The sequence below is a fragment of the Pseudophryne corroboree genome, unplaced genomic scaffold (genome assembly GCF_028390025.1).
Source record: "Pseudophryne corroboree isolate aPseCor3 unplaced genomic scaffold, aPseCor3.hap2 scaffold_1273, whole genome shotgun sequence".
In the NCBI taxonomy this organism is placed as follows: domain Eukaryota; kingdom Metazoa; phylum Chordata; class Amphibia; order Anura; family Myobatrachidae; genus Pseudophryne; species Pseudophryne corroboree.
This window is the reverse complement of record NW_026967898.1, coordinates 17,928-37,827: the sequence shown is the minus strand read 5'-3', so window position 1 is coordinate 37,827 and position 19,900 is coordinate 17,928. Positions and strand designations below refer to the sequence as shown.

The 19,900-nt window shown below is 46.2% G+C and overlaps 13 non-coding genes and 3 pseudogenes across 13 annotated transcripts; 5 read left to right on the top strand and 11 right to left on the bottom strand.

Annotated features, from left to right (window-relative positions):
• Positions 1 to 116: 116 nt before the first annotated feature.
• Positions 117 to 258, bottom strand: LOC134993249 (U1 spliceosomal RNA; annotated as a pseudogene).
• Positions 259 to 410: 152 nt separating this feature from the next.
• Positions 411 to 574, bottom strand: LOC134993323 (U1 spliceosomal RNA). The gene has a single exon (XR_010197179.1). It is a non-coding gene; the product is annotated as a U1 spliceosomal RNA (small nuclear RNA).
• Positions 575 to 1,266: 692 nt separating this feature from the next.
• Positions 1,267 to 1,408, bottom strand: LOC134993248 (U1 spliceosomal RNA; annotated as a pseudogene).
• A 152-nt stretch (positions 1,409 to 1,560) lies between these two features.
• Positions 1,561 to 1,724, bottom strand: LOC134993246 (U1 spliceosomal RNA). Its single transcript, XR_010197114.1, has one exon. It is a non-coding gene; the product is annotated as a U1 spliceosomal RNA (small nuclear RNA).
• Positions 1,725 to 8,467: 6,743 nt separating this feature from the next.
• On the bottom strand, positions 8,468 to 8,583 carry LOC134993309 (U5 spliceosomal RNA). The gene has a single exon (XR_010197166.1). It is a non-coding gene; the product is annotated as a U5 spliceosomal RNA (small nuclear RNA).
• A 275-nt stretch (positions 8,584 to 8,858) lies between these two features.
• Positions 8,859 to 8,974, bottom strand: LOC134993297 (U5 spliceosomal RNA). Its single transcript, XR_010197154.1, has one exon. It is a non-coding gene; the product is annotated as a U5 spliceosomal RNA (small nuclear RNA).
• Positions 8,975 to 9,248: 274 nt separating this feature from the next.
• LOC134993303 (U5 spliceosomal RNA) lies at positions 9,249 to 9,364 on the bottom strand. Its single transcript, XR_010197160.1, has one exon. It is a non-coding gene; the product is annotated as a U5 spliceosomal RNA (small nuclear RNA).
• A 275-nt stretch (positions 9,365 to 9,639) lies between these two features.
• LOC134993300 (U5 spliceosomal RNA) lies at positions 9,640 to 9,755 on the bottom strand. Its single transcript, XR_010197157.1, has one exon. It is a non-coding gene; the product is annotated as a U5 spliceosomal RNA (small nuclear RNA).
• A 270-nt stretch (positions 9,756 to 10,025) lies between these two features.
• Positions 10,026 to 10,141, bottom strand: LOC134993299 (U5 spliceosomal RNA). The gene has a single exon (XR_010197156.1). It is a non-coding gene; the product is annotated as a U5 spliceosomal RNA (small nuclear RNA).
• Positions 10,142 to 10,405: 264 nt separating this feature from the next.
• On the bottom strand, positions 10,406 to 10,521 carry LOC134993308 (U5 spliceosomal RNA). Its single transcript, XR_010197165.1, has one exon. It is a non-coding gene; the product is annotated as a U5 spliceosomal RNA (small nuclear RNA).
• Positions 10,522 to 10,791: 270 nt separating this feature from the next.
• On the bottom strand, positions 10,792 to 10,907 carry LOC134993302 (U5 spliceosomal RNA). The gene has a single exon (XR_010197159.1). It is a non-coding gene; the product is annotated as a U5 spliceosomal RNA (small nuclear RNA).
• A 144-nt stretch (positions 10,908 to 11,051) lies between these two features.
• Positions 11,052 to 11,179, top strand: LOC134993291 (U1 spliceosomal RNA; annotated as a pseudogene).
• A 593-nt stretch (positions 11,180 to 11,772) lies between these two features.
• On the top strand, positions 11,773 to 11,936 carry LOC134993317 (U1 spliceosomal RNA). Its single transcript, XR_010197174.1, has one exon. It is a non-coding gene; the product is annotated as a U1 spliceosomal RNA (small nuclear RNA).
• Positions 11,937 to 12,088: 152 nt separating this feature from the next.
• Positions 12,089 to 12,251, top strand: LOC134993264 (U1 spliceosomal RNA). Its single transcript, XR_010197128.1, has one exon. It is a non-coding gene; the product is annotated as a U1 spliceosomal RNA (small nuclear RNA).
• A 675-nt stretch (positions 12,252 to 12,926) lies between these two features.
• Positions 12,927 to 13,090, top strand: LOC134993347 (U1 spliceosomal RNA). The gene has a single exon (XR_010197201.1). It is a non-coding gene; the product is annotated as a U1 spliceosomal RNA (small nuclear RNA).
• Positions 13,091 to 13,242: 152 nt separating this feature from the next.
• Positions 13,243 to 13,405, top strand: LOC134993268 (U1 spliceosomal RNA). Its single transcript, XR_010197132.1, has one exon. It is a non-coding gene; the product is annotated as a U1 spliceosomal RNA (small nuclear RNA).
• The last annotated feature ends 6,495 nt before the right edge of the window (positions 13,406 to 19,900 follow it).

The window sequence follows — 19,900 nt, the reverse complement described above, 5'->3', positions numbered from 1 at the left end:
AGGATAGTGCACAAGGGTATAGAAGGGAGGGGCTCAAGAAAAAAGAAGTGGAAACAGACAGCAAACTAGGCTGGAGAGAGACCTGAGACAAAGAGATCTGAATTATATGAGAGCCGACCAGGGGAAACACAAATTATGCAGTCAAGTTTCCCACATTTGGGGAAATCGCAGGGGCAGCACACCCAGAGTGCAATGGGTGAGCCTTGCCCTGGGAGAAGCATCTTCATGATCATAGTATCTCACCTGGCAGGTAAGTAGGAGTTGGGCTAGAGCTGGGGAGGGTCGCTGCTCGGGCACCCCCCTGTCAAGTGAAGGAGATCCAACTGAGGCAGCACAAGGGAACTCTCGAAAGAAGAACAAGGCTAGAGGAAGATCTGAGACAAAGAAATCTGACATTTACCAGAGCTGACCAGAGGAAAGCACAAACACAGTCCCCCACTACCACAAATAATGCAGTTGAGTTTCCCACATTTGGGGAAATCACAGGGGTCAGCATACCCAGAATGCAAAGAATGAACCTAACCCTGGGAGAACAATCTTCATGACCATGGTATCTCCTATGCAAAATAAGTATGATTTGGGATAGGGCTGGGGAGGGCCGCTGCTCAGGCACATCTCTGTCAAGTAAAGGAGATTCAACTGAGGCAGCACAAGGGAACTCTCATCTGGGGACAACAACTGCAGGGAGAACACATATTTTCAGATGAACATGGGAGGGCAGAAGGCTGCCTAATACTGAAGCACCCCCAAACAACAAACCAAATGCAACAACTAGTGCAAGCATTCCTGGGGGAAGGCCTGCAGCAGATGGATTTGAATATGGTGATGTCATCCAAGCAGTGGGTCAAAGTTGGCTTCAACCCTCGTCTGCATATGAAAAGAATAAAGGGGTGTGCAGGGCATGGCGGCCTTTTGCGGCGCTTGGATGACCCCTAGTTCGCATTAAACACCTCCACCCTCCTTCGGTGTGGGGCTCATGTTGGCTATGCCCCAGCCCCTGAAGCATTCAAGCTGATTTCTTGCAGCAGCTGGGCACTGTAACAGCTCCAGAGCTGCTCTGTAAAGCAAGTAAAAGGGTGTGGGCCCTGCAGCACTACCTGTAGTTTGTATTGTGCGTTGGAAGGCACAAAGTAAGCAGACGGGAGAAGTCAGGATAGTGCACAAGGGTATAGAAGGGAGGGGCTCAAGAAAAAAGAAGTGGAAACAGACAGCAAACTAGGCTGGAGAGAGACCTGAGACAAAGAAATCTGAATTATATGAGAGCCGACCAGGGGAAACACAAATTATGCAGTCAAGTTTCCCACATTTGGGGAAATCGCAGGGGCAGCACACCCAGAGTGCAATGGGTGAGCCTTGCCCTGGGAGAAGCATCTTCATGATCATAGTATCTCACCTGGCAGGTAAGTAGGAGTTGGGCTAGAGCTGGGGAGGGTCGCTGCTCGGGCACCCCCCTGTCAAGTGAAGGAGATCCAACTGAGGCAGCACAAGGGAACTCTCGAAAGAAGAACAAGGCTAGAGGAAGATCTGAGACAAAGAAATCTGACTTTTACCAGAGCTGACCAGAGGAAAGCACAAACACAGTCCCCCACTACCACAAATAATGCAGTTGAGTTTCCCACATTTGGGGAAATCACAGGGGTCAGCATACCCAGAATGCAATGAATTAACCTAACCCTGGGAGAACAATCTTCATGACCATGGTATCTCCTATGCAAAATAAGTATGATTTGGGATAGGGCTGGGGAGGGCCGCTGCTCAGGCACATCTCTGTCAAGTAAAGGAGATTCAACTGAGGCAGCACAAGGGAACTCTCATCTGGGGACAACAACTGCAGGGAGAACACATATTTTCAGATGAACATGGGAGGGCAGAAGGCTGCCTAATACTGAAGCACCCCCAAACAACAAACCAAATGCAACAACTAGTGCAAGCATTCCTGGGGGAAGGCCTGCCGCAGATGGATTTGCATATGGTGATGTCATCCAAGCAGTGGGTCAAAGTTGGTTCAAACACCTTTGCAAAGTTCTATAAGTTTGATACCCTGGCTGAGGAGGACCTCCTGTTTGCTCAATCGGTGCTGCAAAGTCATCCGCACTCTCCTGCCCGTTTGGGAGCTTTGGTATAATCCCCATGGTCCTTACGGAGTCCCCAGCATCCTCTAGGACGTAAGAGAAAATAAGATTTTAAACCTACCGGTAAATCTTTTTCTCGGAGTCCGTAGAGGATGCTGGGTGCCCGTCCCAAGTGCGGTCTACTTCTGCAAGACTTGTATATAGTTATTGCTTACATAAGGGTTATATGTTAGTTTTCATCGGTCTTGGACTGATGCTATGTTGTTTTCATACTGTTAACTGGGTAGTATATCACAAGTTATACGGTGTGATTGGTGTGGCTGGTATGAATCTTGGCCTTGGATTAACAAAAATCCTTTCCTCGTACTGTCCGTCTCCTCTGGGCACAGTTTCTCTAACTGAGGTATGGAGGAGGGGCATAGAGGGAGGAGCCAGTGCACACCCAGATCTAAAGTCTTTCTTAAAGTGCCCATGTCTGCTGCGGGGCCCGTCTATCCCCCATGGTCCTTACGGAGTCCCCATCATCCTCTACGGACTACGAGAGAAAAAAATTACCGGTAGGTTTAAAATGTTATTTTTTTCTCTGCAACCCACTGCTAAATTGTGCTTCCTAGCTGTTTTTTATAAAATCACTTAATTAAATCTAACTCTGATTACGTCAGAGAAGGCCAGGTACCCTACACCATAAGAGGGGGTTTGAAATTTTGACTTGTCTACTTAAAGATCACCAAAATCTGATGACAAGGTCAATTACATCCCTGGGTGGGATTGAACCACCAACCTTTTGGTTAATAGCCCATGTAAGTGCAAGAAATCCTGAAGCACTCACTCATCATGGGAAAGTACCAATGTGTTTCTTACAAAAATTCTCCAGATTATTGACTTTTTAAAGTTTTTCTAGGAAACGTTCTAGATGAATGCTTATTAGCCTTTGTCAGTATTGACTTTCGCAAGGTGTCTCTGTGGCGCAATCGGTTAGCATGTTTGGCTATTAACCAAAAGGTTGGTGGTTCAATCCCACCCAGGGATGTAATTGACCTTGTAATCAGATTTTGGTGATCTTTAAGTAGACAAGTCAAAATTTCAAAAACCCCCCTTATGGTGTAGGGTACCTGGCCTTCTCTGATGTAATCAGAGTTAGATTTGATTAAGTGATTTTATAAAAAAACAGCTAGGAAGCACAATTTAGCAGTGAGTTGCAGAGAAAAAAAATTATGCTGGCAGAAAAGTCCAATTGAGTGATTAAACAGCTCTTCATTTTCTGATTTTATGTTTATGCTAACAAATTTGCTCTCTGAAAAGTGTCCACAAAGCCAAGTCTCTGATTAACACCTTTGTAGGAATGGTTTTTCACCTATTACTGAATTAAACTTGCTTCATTGGAAAGGCATCAAAGATGCATCCTCATTTCAATGTCTACTGAAATAATACAGGTTGACACCAGGAAACGTCACTGCATCCTTGCTGCTTCCTCATGGGGAAGTCTGTTTAATGTGAAAACAAGGTGATATCTAATCAGCACACAGGTAAGGAATTAAGAAAATCTTTCTTTATGGGTGAAGATGTTTCTCACAAATTGTTGTCCCAATGCATCATTGAAATTCAAGATGGAAGATGATTTTCATATATCACTTGTACATTTTGCATTGCTCTTCTGGTGACAATGTAGTTTGTTTTTGTCAATTACCATTTCAGTAATAGGGTAAAGAAAATTAAGTGGATTTTTTAAAGAAAACAATGCTGTCAATATACTATTAAAACAAATTAAAATGATAAAAGTTATTGTACTTTAAGTAAAAATAAAAGTGCCAAAATATCAATCCCAGTTTTTGATTACTTTAATTATAAAAAAAAAAATGCACATAGCAGAGGATAGTTTCGATCAATCGACCTCTGGGTTATGGGCCCAGCATGCTTCCATTGCACTACTCTGCTGCTCATGGAAGTGTCAGAGATCCTGAAGACTAAATTGATTAAAGGCCTTAAAGTACTGGACTATAAGGAAAGACTTACTAGGCTGAATATTTATACACTAGAAAAGAGGTGCCTAAGAGGAGATATTATTAATATCTTCAAATATGTAAAGATACATAACAAAGAGTTATCAGAGGAATTATTTATTAAAAGAACACGTGGTCACTCGCTGCGACTGGAGGAAAGTTCAGAACGCAATGGAGGAAAGGTTTCTTCACTGTTAGGGCAATCAGGATGTGGAATTCCCTGCCAGGGAAGGTGGTAATGGCGGACTCTGTAATTGGATTTAAAAAAGGAATGGATACATTTCTGAATGAAAAAGCTATCCAAGGTTATAATACTTAAAATATCAACATGGTTAATCCGGGGGTAACATGAGTTATAGTAGCTAACTAGTCATAAAACATTATTCAGCAAGTATGTAGAATCATCACAACTTAAAACAGGTTGAACACGATGGGCAATTTGCCTCTATTCAACCTCAAAAACTATGTTACTATATTACTATGTTATTGTAGTATACAGAACACCACAATGCAATGAGCAGTGATAGTGAGCACTGATGAGGATACTAGAACTGACACTGAGCAGCAAGATGCAGCACTGGACTATTAGTAATGTACTGTATTATGCTGAGCAACACAATGCAGCACAAGACAATGAACAGTGATACTGAGCACTGATGAGGATACTACTGAGAACTGACACTGAGCAGGAGAGACACACTACTAGTATTACTGAGCAGCAATAAGTAACCACTGATACTGAGCACTGATATTGAGATTTCCACTGAGAGAACATAGCCACGTCCTCTCCGCTCTCTCTTCAATGCACGAGTAAAAATGGCAGCAACGCGCAGCTCTTTATATGGAATCCGAATCTCGCGAGAATCCGACAGCGGGATGATGACATTTTCCCTTGTTCAGGTTTTCCGAGTCAGGCGGGAACAACCGAGCCTGCCTCGGACCAGTGTAAACCACGTGGAGTTCGTGGGGAATTCGGTTCTCGGAGAACCGAACCCGCTCCTCTCTACCTTATACCCTATCAATTTTTTTATTTTCAATCTAAGCCCCTGCAGTTTTCTGTAAGCATCTGCTTCGCTATGATGATCAACAAGTCACAAGGGCAAACACTCAGGGTTTGAGGCGTAGATCTTAGGACCAGCTGCTACAAGCATGGCAGAGGTGTCACTATCACTGGTGACACCCAGAGAGGTGGCGAGGGAGATTGTAATGCAGTGCGCGCAGATAAGCAGTGCAATGGTAAAAAGGAGGCATGGTTTCATAGGTAGGGGCGTGGCCTGGTGGCCTGAATCTACATTTTGTTGCTCCGGGTGTCCCGGGGGTTGGGGGCTGCACCCGGGGACTAGTGTGTGAGCGGTGCTGGCTCCTGCAAAGTGACAGGGCATGGCCACCCAGCATGACGCCTCCCTTCTTGACCATGCTGTAATTGCAGTCGCACTGCAGTTCAGCGTGATCATAAAAAATGGTGTAGGCTCCTGCTGGTGCAGACTGTATGTGCGCGCAGGAAGCCGCCACCATTTTTGTGATCACAGCGGCTGAATGTGATGTCATACAGTCGCTGTGACCACGCCCCCTGTGTCTCCTCCGTTGCAGACCCCATTTTGAAGCCTTGCCCCCGCACCGCTCCATCCCTGACTTGGAAATGGAGTGTTGCTGACCCACCTCTCCCCCCCTTCCCCGCCCCGATTGACAGGCAGAGGCGATCACATTCTCTGCGGGGTGCCGCAGAAAATGCAGGCACATGCGTATGCTCTTAGCAATTTTTGCAGTTGGATCGCTTATTGTGATTGCAATCCAACCTGAATCAGGCCCTATTACCTATCACAATGCGCTGCGGGCAGTACAAAATTGGGTTAATATAGGAGAAAAACCCCCAGACCTGTGCTCCTTAACTGTACCTGGTGGCTAGTGGAGCGGCTGCCCAGTAATCAGTGTCCACCGCAGTGCGCACACGGCCCACCCCCTACGGCCTCGCTCCCCTTCAGCAGCGGCCTCGTGATCCGGAAGGGTGGTGTGTGTGTGACTGACCTTAGGATGAAACCGGAGCCTCCGCTGCAGTGACCCAGCAACCAGGGCACGGGAGTATACAGCGCCGCTGGGAGTGATGAAGCTGCAGTAAAGATGTCTATTAGACCTAGCCTGCTGCAGCCCTTGTAGATTCTCATAAAACAAGTTCTTCTTTTCTTGTCAAAATTAATAGCTAAGAATAGGCTGCCTGAGGCAGGCCCCTGTTAATTGGCCTGCTACTGAAGGCACCAACTACAAACTGAGCTCCCTGTTCATGGAAGCGGGGTTATAGAGGAGAATGCACTGAGCTTCTTGGGAACAGTCAAAAGCTTTGAGCCGGTTGGTGCCTCAGATCAAGATCCTACTCTACACCCCAATGTGAATCCTTGTGGAGTCCAGTGTACCCCACAGAAGAAATTAATGTGTCACACCCATTGGCAGCAACCTTAGAATAGCTGCTGACGGGCACAATTGAGAAAGGAAGGGGGAGGGGACATTTGAATCCAGCACATAGATGCAATTCAAATATGTAATTCGTACCTTCCTATTTTAAAATATAATGGATGAACCTCACCCTGTGAGAACAATCTTCATGATCAAGAGATCTCATATGCAAAATAAATATGAGTTGGGATAGGGCTGGGGAGGGCTGCTCGGGCAGCACCTCCCCCGTCAAGTTAAGGAGATTCAACTGAGGAAGCACAAGGGAACTCTCGTCTGGGGACAACAACTGCAGGGAGACCACATCTTTTCAGATGAACATGGGAGGGCGGAAGGCTGCCTAATACTGAAGCACCATATGCAACAACTAGTACAAGCATTCCTGGGGGAAGGTCTGCAGCAGTCGGATTTGCATACGGTGATGTTATCCAAGCAGTGGGCCAAAGTTGACTGGAACCCTCATCTGCATATGAAAAGAGAAAAGGGGCGTGCAGGGCATGGCGGCCTTTTGCAGTGCTTGGATGACCCCTAGTTCACATTAAACACCCCCACCCTCCTTTGGTGTGGGGCTCATGTTGGCCATGCCCCATCCCCTGAAGCATTCAAGCTGATTTCTTGCAGCAGCTGGGCACTGTAACAGCTCCAGAGCTGTTCTGTAAGGCAAGTAAAAGGGTGTGGGCCCTGCAGCACCACCTGTAGTTCGCATTGTGCGTTGGAAGGCACAAAGTAAGCAGACGGGAGGAGAAGTCAGGATAGTGCGCAAGGGCATTCTTTTCTCTTAGTCCGTAGAGGATGCTGGGATCACATTAAGAACCATGGGGTATAGACGGGATCCGCAAGAGACATGGGCACTTTAAGACTTTCAAAGGGTGTGAACTGGCTCCTCCCTCTATGCCCCTCCTCCAGACTCCAGTTATAGGAACTGTGCCCAGGGAGACGGACATTTCGAGGAAAGGATTTATTGTTAAACTAAGGTGAGCATCTTACCAGCTCACACCTTAAACATGCCGCAGAACGTGGCATTCAACAGAACACAAGCCAACGGCATGAACAATTGCAGCAAAAAGCTGACCAGAACCATAACACAACATGTGTATAACCACAAGTAATAACTGCAGACACAGTATGGACTGGGACGGGTGCCCAGCATCTTCTACAGACTAAGAGAAAAGGATTTACCGGTAGGTATTAAAATCCTATTTTCTCATACGACCTAGAGGATGCTGGGGTCACATTAAGAACCATGGGGTTATACCAAAGCCCTTGAACGGGTGGGAGAGTGCGTACGACTCTGCAGCACCGAATGACCCAACTTAAGGTTATCATCAGCCAAGGTATCAAACTTGTAAAACTTAGCAAAAGTGTTTACTAAATAGCTGCTCGGCAAAGTTGCAATGCCGAGACTCCCCGACCAGCTGCCAAGGATGAACCCACCTTTCTAGTAGAATGGGTCTTCACCTACTTCAGTAACGGCAATCCTGCCGTGGAACGAGCATGCTGAATCTTACCACAGATCCAGCGCATAATGGTCTGCATGGAAGCAGGACACCAAATCCTGTTGGGAGCATACAGGACAAACAGAGCCTCTGTTTTCCTAATCTGAACCGTTCTGGTGACATACATTTTCAAAGTTCTGACCACAGCCAGAGACTTTGACTCAACGAAGGTGTCAGTGGCCAAAGGCACCATGTGGAAAGATGAACCACCTTCGGCAGAAATTGTTGACGTGTCCTCAATTCTGCTCTATCTTCATGAAAGATCAAATAAAGGCTCTTGTGATACTGCATGGTTTGTACTGTTTTCCATGTGCTCCCAGACCTTTAAGCAAGTAGCATGGTCAAGAAAGTTCTGTTTGAAAAGAAACAACATTTACTGTCATTGTTATGCAAATAAACTTACATTAAAGCTAACAAGAAAGCACACTCGTTCTGTCTTTAAACTGATAAAAGAAACCCCAATAATATGGGGCATGCAAAAATTGAGATAAAACTCAGTTTTGCTCCTCTCCACGGAAATCTTTAATAAAAGGCGAAATATTTGTTAGTTCTGAAGAGAAACCAGAGCATGACCAAGATTCCACCTGTCGCCTGAGTGCCATGCCAGCAGTTCTCATTCAGCTGAAAGTGAGCACCCAATTTGAATGAAAGAAAGCAGATTTCTCACCAGGCTTCCCCTTGCTATAAACATGGTTTGTACTCTTTTCCATGTGCTCCCAGATCTTTCAAGCAATTAGTGTGGTCAAGAAAGTTCTGTTTGAAAAGAAACAAACATTTACTGTCATTTCTATGCAAATGAGCTTACATTAAAGCACACTCGTTCTATCTTTAAACCGATAAAATAAAACCCCAATAAGATGGGGCATGCAAAAATTGAGATAAAACTCAGTTTTGCTCCTCTCCACGGAAATCTTTAGTAAAAGGCGAAAGATTTGTTCGTTCTGAAGAGAAACCAGAACATGACCAAGATTCCACCTGTCGCCTGAGTGCCATGCCAGCAGTCCTCATTCAGCTCAAAGTGAGCACCCAATTTGAAAGAAAGAAAGCAGATTTCTCACCAGGCTTCCCCTTGCTATAAACATGGTTTGTACTCTTTTCCATGTGCTCCCAGATCTTTCAAGCAATTAGTGTGGTCAAGAAAGTTCTGTTTGAAAAGAAACAAACATTTACTGTCATTTCTATGCAAATGAGCTTACATTAAAGCACACTCGTTCTATCTTTAAACCGATAAAAGAAACCCCAATAAGACGGAGCATGCAAAAATTGAGATAAAACTCAGTTTTGCTCCTCTCCACGGAAATCTTTAGTAAAAGGCGAAAGATCTGTTCGTTTTGAAGAGAAACCAGAGCATGACCAAGATTCCACCTGTCGCCTGAGTGCCATGCCAGCAATCCTCATTCAGCTCAAAGTGAGCACCCAATTTGAAAGAAAGAAAGCAGATTTCTCACCAGGCTTCCCCTTGCTATAAACATGGTTTGTACTCTTTTCCATGTGCTCCCAGATCTTTCAAGCAATTAGTGTGGTCAAGAAAGTTCTGTTTGAAAAGAAACAAACATTTACTGTCATTTCTATGCAAATGAGCTTACATTAAAGCACACTCGTTCTATCTTTAAACCGATAAAATAAAATCCCAATAAGATGGGGCATGCAAAAATTGAGATAAAACTCAGTTTTGCTCCTCTCCACGGAAATCTTTAGTAAAAGGCGAAAGATTTGTTCGTTCTGAAGAGAAACCAGAACATGACCAAGATTCCACCTGTCGCCTGAGTGCCATGCCAGCAGTCCTCATTCAGCTCAAAGTGAGCACCCAATTTGAAAGAAAGCAGATTTCTCACCAGGCTTCCCCTTGCTATAAACATGGTTTGTACTCTTTTCCATGTGCTCCCAGATCTTTCAAGCATTTAGTATAGTCAAGAAAGTTCTGTTTGAAAAGAAACAAACATTTACTGTCATTTCTATGCAAATGAGCTTACATTAAAGCACACTCGTTCTATCTTTAAACCGATAAAAGAAACCCCAATAAGACGGAGCATGCAAAAATTGAGATAAAACTCAGTTTTGCTCCTCTCCACGGAAATCTTTAGTAAAAGGCGAAAGATCTGTTCGTTTTGAAGAGAAACCAGAGTATGACTAAGATTCCACCTGTCGCCTGAGTGCCATGCCAGCAGTCCTCATTCAGCGCAAAGTGAGCACCCAATTTGAAAGAAAGAAAGCAGATTTCTCACCAGGCTTCCCCTTGCTATAAGCATGGTTTGTACTCTTTTCCATGTGCTCCCAGATCTTTCAAGCAATTAGAATGGTCAAGAAAGTTCTGCTTGAAAAGAAACAGACATTTATAGTCATTGTTATGCAAATAAACTTACATTAAAGCTAACAAGAAACTGATAAAAGAAACACCAATAATATGGGGCATGCAAAAATTGAGATAAAACTCAGTTTTGCTCCTCTCCACAGAAATCTTTAATAAAAGGCGAAAGATTTGTTCGTTCTGAAGAGAAACCAGAGCATGACCAAGATTCCACCTGTCGCCTAAATGCTGTGCCAGCAGTCCTCATTCAGATCAAAGTGAGCGCCCAACTTGAAAGTAAGCAGATTTCTCACCTGGCTTCTCCTTGCTATAAGCATGGTTTGTACTGTATTCCATGTGCTCCCAGATCTTTCAAGCAAGTAGCATGGTCAAGAAAGTTCTGTTTGAAAAGAAACAAACATTTACTGTCATTTCTATGCAAATGAGCTTACATTAAAGCACACTCATTCTATCTTTAAACCGATAAAAGAAACCCCAAAAAGATGGGGCATGCAAAAATTGAGATAAAACTCGGTTTTGCTCCTCTCCACGGAAATCTTTAATAAAAGGCGAAAGATTTGTTCGTTCTGAAGAGAAACCAGAGCATGACCAAGATTTTTATCTGAAAATATGTGTTCTCCCTGCAGTTGTTGTCCCCAGATGAGAGTTCCCTTGTGCTGCCTCAGTTGAATCTCCTTTACTTGACAGAGATGTGCCTGAGCAGCGGCCCTCCCCAGCCCTATCCCAAATCATACTTATTTTGCATAGGAGATACCATGGTCATGAAGATTGTTCTCCCAGGGTGAGGTTCATTCATTGCATTCTGGGTATGCTGACCCCTGTGATTTTCCCAAATGTGGGAAACTCGCTTTTATACCCTTGTGCACTATCCTGACTTCTCCTCCTGTCTGCTTACTTTGTGCCTTCCAATGCACAATGCAAACTACAGGTAGTGCTGCAGGGCCCACACCCTTTTACTTGCCTTACAGAGCAGCTCTGGAGCTGATACAGTGCCAAGCTGCTGCAAGAAATCAGCTTGAATGCTTCAGGGGATGGGGCATGGCCAACATGAGCCCCACACCGAAGGAGGGTGGGGGTGTTTAATGCGAACTAAGGGTCATCCAAGCGCCGCAAAAGGCCGCCATGCCCTGCATACCCCTTTTCTCTTTTCATATGCAGATGAGGGTTCCAGCCAACTTTGGCCCACTGCTTGGATGACATCACCGTATGCAAATCCGTCTTCTGCAGAACTTCCCCCAGGAATGCTTGCACTAGTTGTTGCATTTGGTTTGTTGTTTGGGGGTGCTTCAGTATTAGGCAGCCTTCTGCCCTCCCATGTTCATCTGAAAATATGTGTTCTCCCTGCAGTTGTTGTCCCCAGATGAGAGTTCCCTTGTGCTGCCTCAGTTGAATCTCCTTTACTTGACAGAGATGTGCATGAGCAGCGGCCCTCCCCAGCCCTATCCCAAATCATACTTATTTTGCATAGGAGATACCATGGTCATGAAGATTGTTCTCCCAGGGTGAGGTTCATTCATTGCATTTTGGGTATGCTGACCCCTGTGATTTACCCAAATGTGGGAAACTCGACTGCATTATTTGTGGTAGTGGGGGACTGTGTTTGTGCTTTCCTCTGGTCAGCTCTGTTAAAACTCAGATTTCTTTGTCTCAGATTTTCCTCTAGCCTTGTTCTTCTTTCGAGAGTTCCCTTGTGCTGCCTCAGGTGGATCTCCTTCACTTGACAGGGGGGTGCCCGAGCAGCGACCCTCCCCAGCTCTAGCCCAACTCCTACTTACCTGCCAGGTGAGATACTATGATCAGGAAGGTGCTTCACCCAGGGCAAGGCTCACCCATTGCACTCTGGGTGTGCTGCTCCTACGATTTCCCCAAATGTGGGACACTTGACTGCATAATTTGTGTTTCCTCTGGTCGGCTCTCGTATAATTCAGATCTCTTTGTCTCAGGTCTTTCTCCAGCCTAGTTTGCTGTCTGTTTCCACTTCTTTTATCTTGAGCCCCTCCCTTCTATACCCTTGTGCACTATCCTGACTTTTCCTCCCGTCTGCTTACTTTGTGCCTTCCAATGCACAATGCAAACTACAGGTAGTGCTGCAGGGCCCACACAATCTTTTACTTGCCTTAAAGAGCAGCTCTGGAGCTGTTACAGTGCCCAGCTGCTGCAAGAAATCAGCTTGAATGCTTCAGGAGATGGGGCATGGCCAACATGAGCCCCACACCAAAGGTGGGTGGGGGTGTTTAATGCGAACTAGGGGTAATCCAAGCACCGCAAAAGGTCGCCATGCCCTGCACGCCCCTTTTCTCTTTTCATATGCAGATGAGGGTTGAAGCCAACTTTGACCCACTGCTTGGATGACATCACCATATGCAAATCCATCTGCTGCAGGCCTTGCCCCAGGAATGCTTGCACTAGTTGTTGCATTTGGTTTGTTGTTTGGGGGTGCTTCAGTATTAGGCAGCCTTCTGCCCTCCCATGTTCATCTGAAAATATGTGTTCTCCCTGCAGTTGTTGTCCCCAGATGAGAGTTCCCTTGTGCTGCCTCAGTTGAATCTCCTTTACTTGACAGAGATGTGCCTGAGCAGCGGCCCTCCCAGCCCTATCCCAAATCATACTTATTTTGCATAGGAGACACCATGGTCATGAAGATTGTTCACCCAGGGTGAGGTTCATTCATTGCATTCTGGGTATGCTGACCCCTGTGATTTCCCCAAATGTGGGAAACTCGCCTGCATTTTTTGTGGTAGTGGGGGACTGTGTTTGTGTTTTCCTCTGGTCAGCTCTGGTAAAAGTCAGATTTCTTTGTCTCATATATTCCTCTAGCCTTGTTCTTCTTTCGAGAGTTCCCTTGTGCTGCCTCAGTTGGATCTCCTTCACTTGACAGGGGGGTGCCCGAGCAGTGACCCTCCCCAGCTCTAGCCCAACTCCTACTTACCTGCCAGGTGAGATACTATGATCATGAAGGTGCTTCTCCCAGGGCAAGGCTCACCCATTGCACTCTGGGTGTGCTGCTCCTGTGATTTCCCCAAATGTGGGAAACTTGATTGCATAATTTGTGTTTCCCCTGGTCGGCTCTCGTATAATTCAGATCTCTTTGTCTCAGGTCTCTCTCCAGCCTAGTTTGCTGTCTGTTTCCACTTCTCTTTTCTGGAGCCACTCCCTTCTATGCCCTTGCGCACTATCCTGACTTCTCCCGTCTGCTTACTTTGTGCCTTCCAACGCACAATGCGAACTACAGGTAGTGCTGCAGGGCCCACACCCTTTTAGTTGCCTTACAGAGCAGCTCTGGAGCTGTTACAGTGCCCAGCTGCTGCAAGAAATCAGCTTGAATGCTTCAGGGGCTGGGGCATAGCCAACATGAGCCCCACACCAAAGGAGGGTGGGGGTGTTTAATGCGAACTAGGGGTCATCCAAGCACCGCAAAAGGCCGCCATGCCCTGCATGCCCCTTTTCTCTTTTCATATGCAGATGAGGGTTCCAGCCAACTTTGGCCCACTGCTTGGATGACATCACCGTATGCAAATCCGTCTGCTGCAGACCTTCCCCCAGGAATGCTTGTACTAGTTGTTGCATATGGTTTGATATTTGATGGTGCTTCAGTATTAGGCAGCCTTCCGCCCTCCCATGTTCATCTGAAAAGATGTGGTCTCCCTGCAGTTGTTGTCCCCAGACGAGAGTTCCCTTGTGCTTCCTCAGTTGAATCTCCTTAACTTGATGGGGGAGGGGCTGCCCGAGCAGCCACCCTCCCCAGCCCTATCCCAACTCATACTTATTTTGCATATGAGATCTCTTGATCATGAAGATTGTTCTCACAGGGTGAAGTTCATCCATTATATTTTAAAATAGGAAGGTACAAATTACATATTTGAATTGCATCTATGTGCTGGATTCAAATGTCCCCCCCTTCCTTTCTCAATTGTGCCCATCAGCAGCTATTCTAAGGTTGCTGCCAATGGGTGTGACACATTAATTTCTTCTATGGGGTACACAGGACTCCACAAGGATTCACATTGGGGTGTAGAGTAGGATCTTGATCTGAGGCACCAACCGACTCAAAGCTTTTGACTGTTCCCAAGATGCTCAGCGCATCCTCCTCTATAACCCCGCTTCCATGAACAGGGAGCTCAGTTTGTAGTTGGTGCCTTCAGTAGCAGGCCACTTAACAGGGGCCTGCCTCAGGAAGCCAATTCTTAGCTATTCATTTTGACAAGAAAAGAAGAACTTGTTTTATGAGAATCTACAAGGGCTGCAGCAGGCTAGGTCTAATAGACATCTTTACTGCAGCTTCATCACTCCCAGCGGCGCTGTATACTCCCGTGCCCTGGTTGCTGGGTCACTGCAGCGGAGGCTCCGGTTTCTTCCTAAGGTCAGTCACACACACACCGCCCTTCCGGATCACGAGGCCGCTGATGAAGGGGAGCGTGGCCGTAGGGGGTGGACCGTGTGCGCACTGGCGTGGACACTGATTACTGGGCAGCCGCTCCACTAGCCACCAGGTACAGTTAAGGAGCACAGGTCTGGGGTTTTTTCTCCTATATTAAACCAATTTTGTACTGCCCGCAGCGCATTGTGATAGGTAATAGGGCCTGATTCAGGTTGGATTGCAATCACAATAAGTGATCCAACTGCAAAAATTGCTAAGAGCATACGCATGTGCCTGCATTTTCTGCGGCACCCCGCAGAGAATGCGATCGCCTCTGCCTGTCAATCGGGGCAGGGGGGGAGAGGGGGGTCAGCAACACTCCATTTCCAAGTCAGGGATGGAGCGGTGCGGGGGCAAGGCTTCAAAATGGGGTCTGCAATGGAGGAGACACAGGGGGCGTGGTCACAGCAGCTGTATGACATCACATTCAGCCGCTGTGATCACAAAAATGGTGGCGGCTTCCTGCGCGCACATACAGTCTGCACCAGCAGGAGGCTACACCATTTTTTATGATCACGCTGAACTGCAGTGCGACTGCAATTACAGCATGGTCAAGAAGGGAGGCGTCATGCTGGGTGGCCATAAGAGATGAGCGGGTTCGGTTCCTCGGAATCCGAACCCGCCCGAACTTCACCCTTTTTTGCTCGGGTCCGAGCAGACTCGGATCCTCTCGCCTTGCTCGGTTAACCCGAGCGCGCCCGAACGTCATCATCCCGCTGTCGGATTCTCACGAGACTTGGATTCTATATAAGGAGCCGCGCGTCGCCGCCATTTTCACACGTGCATTGAGATTGATAGGGAGAGGACGTGGCTGGCGTCCTCTCCGTTTAGATTAGAAGATAGAGACGAGTGACATTTGATTTACTACTAATTTGGGGAGCAGTTGAACTTGTCAGGAGTACTCAGTAGTGCAGAGTTTTGCTGATAGTGACCACCAGTTTTATTATTTATAATCCGTTCTCTGCCTGAAAAAAAACGATACACATACCATATCTGTGCTCAGCCTCAGTGTGCTGCATGATATATCATCTATGTATATCTGACTGTGCTGAGTGCTCACTGCTCACACAGCTTAATTGTGGGGGAGACTGGGGAGCAGTTATAGCAGGAGTACAGTGCACACTTTTGCTGCCAGTGTGACCACCAGTATATTGTCTGCCTGAAAAAGTTAAACACTCCTGTGGTGTTTTTTTTTTATTCTATAAATGCATTCTGCTGACAGTGTCCAGCAGGTCCGTCATACATATATTATATAAATATTTACCTGCAGTAGTGTTATATTTTTTTTTTCATCTTTATCATCTCTATATTAGCAGACGCAGTACGGTAGTCCACGGCTGTGGCTATCTCTGTGTCGTCAGTGCTCGTCCATAATTGTATACCTACCTACCTGTGGTGGTTTTTTTTTTTCTATCTTCTTCATACTAGTAGTTTAGGAGTCTACTGACAGTGTCCACCAGGTCCATCATTATATTATATACCTACAGTAGTAATATATTTATTATATAATCTATACTAGCAGACGCAGTACGGTAGTCCACGGCTGTGGCTATCTCTGTGTCGTCAGTGCTCGTCCATAATTGTATACCTACCTACCTGTGGTGGTTTTTTTTTTTTATCTTCTTCATACTAGTAGTTTAGCAGTCTGCTGACAGTGTCCACCAGGTCCGTCATTATATTATATACCTACAGTAGTAATATATTTATTATATTATCTATACTAGCAGATGCAGTACGGTAGTCCACGGCTGTACCTACCTCTGTGTCGTCAGTGCTCGTCCATAATTGTATACCTACCTGTGGTGGGGTTTTTTTTTCTATCTTCTTCATACTAGTAGTTTAGGAGTCTGCTGACAGTGTCCACCAGGTCCGTCATTATATTATATACCTACAGTAGTAATATATTTAGTATATTATCTATACTAGCAGACGCAGTACGGTAGTCCACGGCTGTACCTACCTCTGTGTCGTCACTCGTCCATAATTGTATACCTAACTGTGGTGGGTTTTTTTTTCTATCTTCTTCATACTAGTAGTTTAGCAGTCTGCTGACAGTGTCCACCAGGTCCGTCATTATATTATATATACCTACAGTAGTTATATATATTTTTTTTTTTATATCATTAATTATCATCTCTATACTAGCAGACGCAGTACGGTAGGCCACGGCTGTGGCTATCTCTGTGTCGTCAGTGCTCGTCCATAATTGTATACCTACCTACCTGTGGTGGAAGTTTTTTTCTATCTTCTTCATACTAGTAGTTTAGCAGTCTGCTGACAGTGTCCACCAGGTCCGTCATTATATTATATATACCTACAGTAGTTATATATATATTTTTTTTTATATCATTAATTATCATCTCTATACTAGCAGACGCAGTACGGTAGTCCACGGCTGTAGCTACCTCTGTGTCGTCAGTCACTCGTCATCCATAAGTATACTAGTATCCATCCATCTCCATTGTTTACCTGAGGTGCCTTTTAGTTGTGCCTATTAAAATATGGAGAACAAAAATGTTGAGGTTCCAAAAATAGGGAAAGATCAAGATCCACTTCCACCTCGTGCTGAAGCTGCTGCCACTAGTCATGGCCGAGACGATGAAATTCCATCAACGTCGTCTGCCAAGGCCGATGCCCAATGTCATAGTACAGAGCATGTAAAATCCAAAACACAAAAGATCAGTAAAAAAATGACTCAAAAATCTAAATAAAAATCGTCGGAGGAGAAGCGTAAACTTGCCAATATGCCATTTACCACACGGAGTGGCAAGGAACGGCTGAGGCCCTGGCCTATCTTCATGGCTAGTGGTTCAGCTTCACATGAGGATGGAAGCACTCAGCCTCTCGCTAGAAAAATGAAAAGACTTAAGCTGGCAAAAGCACAGCAAAGAACTGTGCGTTCTTCAAAATCACAAATCCACAAGGAGAGTCCAATTGTGTCGGTTGCGATGCCTGACCTTCCCAACACTGGACGTGAAGAGCATGCACCTTCCACCATTTGCACGCCCCCTGCAAGTGCTGGAAGGAGCACCCGCAGTCCAGTTCCTGATAGTCAGATTGAAGATGTCAGTGTTGAAGTACACCAGGATGAGGAGAATATGGGTGTTGCTGGCGCTGGGGAGGAAATTGACAAGGAGGATTCTGATGGTGAGGTGGTTTGTTTAAGTCAGGCACCCGGCGAGACACCTGTTGTCCGTGGGAGGAATATGGCCATTGACATGCCTGGTGAAAATACCAAAAAAATCAGCTCTTCGGTGTGGAAGTATTTCAACAGAAATGCGGACAACAGGTGTCAAGCCGTGTGTTGCCTTTGTCAAGCTGTAATAAGTAGGGGTAAGGACGTTAACCACCTCGGAACATCCTCCCTTATACGTCACCTGCAGCGCATTCATCATAAGTCAGTGACAAGTTCAAAAACTTTGGGCGACAGCGGAAGCAGTCCACTGACCAGTAAATCCCTTCCTCTTGTAACCAAGCTCACGCAAACCACCCCACCAACTCCCTCAGTGTCAATTTCCTCCTTCCCCAGGAATGCCAATAGTCCTGCAGGCCATGTCACTGGCAATTCTGACGAGTTCTCTCCTGCCTGGGATTCCTCCGATGCATCCTTGAGTGTAACGCCTACTGCTGCTGGCGCTGCTGTTGTTGCTGCTGGGAGTCGATGGTCATCCCAGAGGGGAAGTCGTAAGACCACTTTTACTACTTCCACCAAGCAATTGACTGTCCAACAGTCCTTTGCGAGGAAGATGAAATATCACAGCAGTCATCCTGCTGCAAAGCGGATAACTGAGGCCTTGGCATCCTGGGCAGTGAGAAACGTGGTTCCGGTATCCATCATTACTTCAGAGCCAACTATAGACTTGATTGAGGTACTGTGTCCCCGGTACCAAATACTATCTAGGTTCCATTTCTCTAGGCAGGCGATACCGAAAATGTACACAGACCTCAGAAAAAGACTCACCAGTGTCCTAAAAAATGCAGTTGTACCCAATGTCCACTTAACCACGGACATGTGGACAAGTGGAGCAGGGCAGACTCAGGACTATATGACTGTGACAGCCCACTGGGTAGATGTATTGACTCCCGCCGCAAGAACAGCAGCGGCGGCACCAGTAGCAGCATCTCGCAAACGCCAACTCTTTCCTAGGCAGGCTACGCTTTGTATCACCGCTTTCCAGAATACGCACACAGATGAAAACCTCTTACGGCAACTGAGGAAGATCATCACAGAATGGCTTACCCCAATTGGACTCTCCTGTGGATTTGTGGCATCGGACAACGCCAGCAATATTGTGCGTGCATTATATCTGGGCAAATTCCAGCACGTCCCATGTTTTGCACATACCTTGAATTTGGTGGTGCAGAATTATTTAAAAAACGACAGGGGCGTGCAAGAGATGCTGTCGGTGGCCACAAGAATTGCGGGACACTTTCGGCGTACAGGCACCACGTACAGAAGACTGGAGCAACACCAAAAACGCCTGAACCTGCCCTGCCATCATCTGAAGCAAGAAGTGGAAACGAGGTGGAATTCAACCCTCTATATGCTTCAGAGGATGGAGGAGCAGCAAAAGGCCATTCAAGCCTATACATCTGACCACGATATAGGAGGTGGAATGCACCTGTCTCAAGCGCAGTGGAGAATGATTTCAACGTTGTGCAAGGTTCTGCAACCTTTTGAACTTGCCACACGTGAAGTCAGTTCAGACACTGCCAGCCTGAGTCAGGTCATTCCCGTCATCAGGCTTTTGCAGAAGAAGCTGGAGACATTGAAGGAGGAGCTAAGACAGAGCGATTCCGCTAGGCATGTGGGACTTGTGGATGGAGCCCTTCATTCGCTTAACCAGGATTCACGGGTGGTCAATCTGTTGAAATCAGAGCACTACATTTTGGCCACCGTGCTCGATCCTAGATTTAAAACCTACGTTGTATCTCTCTTTCCGACAGACACAAGTCTGCAGGGGTTCAAAGACCTGCTGGTGAGAAAATTATCAAGTCAAGCGGAACTTGATCGGTCAACAGCTCCTCCTTCACAGTCTCCCGCAATTGGGGGTGCGAGGAAAAGGCTCAGAATTCCGAGCCCACCCGCTGGCGGTGATGCAGGGCAGTCTGGAGCGACTGCTGATGCTGACATCTGGTCCGGACTGAAGGACCTGCCAACG